The 4,857-nt window shown below is 40.1% G+C and overlaps 1 pseudogene; it reads left to right on the forward strand.

Moving 5' to 3' along the window:
• The first annotated feature begins 297 nt into the window (after positions 1-297).
• On the forward strand, positions 298-881 carry LOC115204728 (immunoglobulin heavy variable 3-74-like; annotated as a pseudogene).
• The last annotated feature ends 3,976 nt before the right edge of the window (positions 882-4,857 follow it).

Raw genomic sequence — 4,857 nt, forward strand, 5'->3', positions numbered from 1 at the left:
AAAAACAAAAATCTAAGGAGACTAACATGATGCAGCTACAAGCAGCAGCAGCAGAGATGCAGGGAACATGGTTTGTATTCAAGGTGAGTTGGTCGATGCTGGATTCTTAACTCTTACTGAAAGAGAGACAGACACTCCACTTTATATAGACAAAAGGGATGTAACTTTGCATAGACCTGAGAGAGTTAACCCCATGGAGATGCAAATATATTCTGTGTACCAAGAGCCAATGTCTCCTCCCATTACAATAGTCTGTTATAATAACTGAACCCCAGAGACCATCCCCCTCATTCACAACTGTCACTTTCAGTCTACACCTTTGTTTCAAAAATCTTAGAACCTCCCCACAATGAGAGTTCTAGAATGCGTGTTCCTCCTGGCTCTCATCACAGGTGAGTTAACTGGAGTTATTTCATTCCAGTGTAGGAGAGAGGAGAGGAGCTGTGCTACTTGGCTGGTGGGTCACAGTCATCTAAACTCTGTCTGTGTTTCAGCTGTTCAGGGGCAGTCACTCACCTCCTCTGAGTCAGTGGTGAAGAGCCCTGGAGAGTCAGTAACACTGTCCTGTACTGTGTCTGGATTCTCCATGGGTAGCTACTGGATGCACTGGATCCGTCAGAAACCAGGGAAATGGACTAGAGTGGATTGGGCGCATTGACAGTGGCACTGGCACAATATTTGCTCAGTCCCTCCAGGGCCAGTTCACCATCACTAAAGATAACTCCAAAAACCAGCTGTACTTAAATGTGAAACGCCTGAAGACTGAAGACTCTGCTGTTTATTATTGTGCCAGAGACACAGTGACTAAGTAGGCTACAGCGTCATACAAAAACTGATCAACACTGATCTCAGTATGAGAGGCAATGAGGCGTGTCTGTTCTCTAAACACATACACTACACTCTAGAAAAAAGGGTTCCAAAAGTTGTTTTTGTCTGTCCCCGTAGAAGAACCCTTTTTGGTTCCAGGTAGAATCCTTTTGGGTTTCCATATAGAACCCTCTGTGGAAGGGTTTTACATGGAACCCAAAAGGGTTCTAACTGTAACCAAAAAGGGTTCTTCAAAGGGTTCTCTTATGGGGACAGCCGAAGAAGCCTTTGTGGTTCTAGAGAGCACCTTCTTTCCCGAAGAGTTCACTGTATGACAAATCTTTGCTCCATTCTCTGTCATCATCAATCCCATGGACCCACCAACACTGGGAAAGAATAGCCTAGACACATTACACTCTAAATTATAACCTAAATGTCCATAATTAGTTGAAAAGCATAAAACATAACTGTCATCTTTTGTAAGATAAATGTATGAATATCCTAATGAAACGTTCACTGAAATCTGTAAAGCCATTCAAATTTGCTTAACAATGGATAATAACCAACGGTATTAATAATAAATGTGGTCATTCAGTAAAATTAGCATCAATGTCAAGCAGCTCAAACCATTTATTTTGTAATGCCTTTCAATTAGGTTAGCTTATTTGCATGAAATCAGATTTCAAATGTATTCAATTCATAGATATTATATGAGCAAACATAACTAACATTGCACTTCTGGGTAGAATATAAGGGTTATTATTGTAAAGTAAATATTGTAATGAACCAAGTACAGTATAGGTCTCATGGGGGAAGCCAATAGTTACATTCAGCTGTTCTCATTCTGTTCTAAAAAACAACAATTCCAATAAGCATGCACTGTGATACTAGTCGTTTATTTATCTCTCCCTTTCATCTCAAATCTCGCTCTATGCAAAGCAACTCTCCTCTCTGTATTTAAGGAGAAGTCTCTGTCTGTCTTTCACTCAGTTGCTGTAAAAGCAGTTACCACTAGTTCAACTTCAAAACAAACCATGTTCCCTGCCTCTCTACTGCTTCTGCTGGCAGCTGTATCCTGTAAGTTCTTCTGGATGTGGGGATGGAATGAAATGATGGCAAAGAAAATTAAATCATATTTATAATAGAAGCAATTCTAATCAGCAGCCTTAACAAGTATTACTGATGTATACTATTTAGAATCGAATCAATTGCTTTGTTGTTTTTTACAGGTGTGCACGGTAGTGTTGAACACAACCAGCCAAACTCATTGAGTGTAAAGCCTGGAGAAACTTTGACTATCAGTTGTGCGATCTCTGGGTATTCTCTTACAGACAACAGCTATGCGGTAGCCTGGATCCGACAGCCTTCAGGGAAAGCAATGGAATGTATTTTTTATATTTGGGGTGGTGGAACTTTTTACCTTAACAATGCACTAAAAAACAAGTTCAGCTTTAGAAGAGACATGTCCAGCAGTACTTCAATTATAACAGGACAGAACCTGCAGATTGAAGACACAGCTGTGTATTATTGTGCTCGACGACCACAGTGATACAAACCAACACAGGACCTGTACAAAAACCTCTAGTCCCATGAGTAAAAAACATGCTCAGAATGGCTTGTGTACATTTTGTATATGCAATAACGGATATGATATGCTGCTGTATGATCTATGTTCATTTGTACTGCAATTCATCAAATACACTCAAACATGCACCATCAAACATCTAAAACAATTATGTAATTATTATATAATAGGAAAATGATATTTAGTTAACTTATTTCTATATAATAGTTTAAAGATTATCAACCATCTGTTCTGGTGCTGCTCGAACATAACAACGAACAAAAAAACTAACACAAATGTCGGGATTAATTCACCTTGTTACAATGTACATTCAAATGTTATCCATTCTCTTGAATAGTAATGTTTTTAATGCATATAACCCAAAATTGTCAGTTCGATCCTCGGGACCACCCTTAAGTAAAATGTATGCACACATGACTGTCACTTTGGATAAAAGCCTCTGTTAAATGGTAAATATTATATTATGGCATATACATTATATGTTCCTGTTCCCTACTGCCATGTAAGGAGGAGTCAATGCAAAACTCTGACCTCATCCATCACTACTTATCTCACTGCAGAGTGGAGGAGAGGAACATATTGTACTAATAGTTCATCATGACATTTACTACTGTGTTTCTACTGATGACAATAGGCTTGACAGGTGAACAGTTTTAGACTATTTTTATGTGTAACAGAATGTTTGCTGAGGTTTTGAGTCAAGGTATTATCTCTAATAGTACTTTTTTTTCTCCACAGGTGTTCAGGGTCAGACATTGACTGAGTCTGGACCAGTGGTTAAAATGCCTGGAGAATCCCACAAACTGATGTGTTCATATTCTGGGTTTGGTGGAAATATTAATGCAGCTTGGATCAGATAGGCTCCTGGAAAGGATCTGCAGTGGGTTTCCTATATTAGCAGTGGTAGTACTACTATCTACTACTCCCAGTCAGTTCAGGGTCGTTCACCATCTCCAGAGACAATAGCAAGCAGCAGGTGTATCTCCAGATGAACAGCCTGAAGACTCGGCTGTTTATTATTGTGCCAGTGACACATGAGGCTGCAGTGCTGTACATAAACTGATCAGGCACATCTCTCACTGTGAGAGTCTTTGATTCTGATCTCTAGTCACTGTTAATAGTGATCGATGGGGCGCTAGCGTACGACAACATCCGGTGAAATTCAAATTCAAATGACAAAAATAGTCATATTAAACATTCATGAAAATACAAGTGTTGTACACCATTCTTTAGCTTAGAATCTTCATAATCTAACAGCGTTGTCAGATTTCAAAAAAGGCTTTACGGCAAAAGCATAGCATTTGATTATCTGAGGACAGCGCCCCGCATACTTCTTCAATTAACATAATTTCATAACCAGCACAGGTGTCACAAAACTCAAAAATAGCAATAAAATAAATCACTTACCTTTGAAGATCTTCCTTTGTTGGCAATCCAATGGGTCCCAGCTACACAATGAATGGTCGTTTTGTTTGATAAAGTTCCTCTTTATATCCAAAAACCTCTGTTTGGTTGGCGCGTTTTGTTCAGTAATCCACCCATTCCTTTTGGTCAACATACAGGCGAATGAAACCGAAAAGTTACCGATTAAACTTTGTCCAAACAAGTCAAACAACGTTTCTAATCAATCCTCAGTGAGCTGAATTTTATTTTTTCTGGAGGGATTTACCTCGGGTTTTTGCTTGCCATATCAGTTCTGTTATACTCACAGACATTATTTTAACAGTTTTAGAAACTTCAGAGTGTTTTCTATCCAATGCTACCAATTATTGGCATATTATTAGCCTCTGGGCCTGAGTAACAGGCATTTTACTTTGGGCATGCCAGACTCTCCAAACTTCCAAACACTGCCCCCTAGTTTAACTTCTATGGGCTACGTGGGACACTAACTGCTGAATCAAATCTAACAGATTGTGGAGATGACGTAGGAATTATTAACACATTGTCCAAAGAAGGGCCAGAAGTATACAGAATGGTGTCATCTGCGTAGAGGTGGATCAGAGAATCACCAGCAGCAAGAGTGACATCATTGATGTATACAGAGAAAAGAGTTGGCCCGAGGATTGAACCTGTGGCACCCGCATAGAGACTGCCAGAGGTCCGGACAACAAGCCCTCTGAATTGACACACTGAACTCTGTTTTAGAAGTAGTTGGTGAACCAGGCGAGGCAGCCATTTGAGAAACCAAGGCTGTTGAGTCTGCTGAAAGGATTGTGGTGATTGACAGAGTCGAAAGCCTTGGCCAGGTTGATGAATACAGCTGCACAGTATTGTCTCTTATCGATGGCGGTTATGATATCGTTTAGGACCTTGAGTGTGGCTGAGGTGCACCCGTGACCAGCTTGGAAACCAGATTGCATAGCGGAAGTACCGTGGGATTCGAAATGGTCGATGATCTGTTTGTTAACTTGGCTTTCGAAGATCTTAGAAAGGCAGGGCAGGATAGATATAGGTCTGTAGCAGTT

This window comes from Salmo trutta, chromosome 1, assembly GCF_901001165.1.
Source record: "Salmo trutta chromosome 1, fSalTru1.1, whole genome shotgun sequence".
NCBI lineage: Eukaryota > Metazoa > Chordata > Actinopteri > Salmoniformes > Salmonidae > Salmo > Salmo trutta.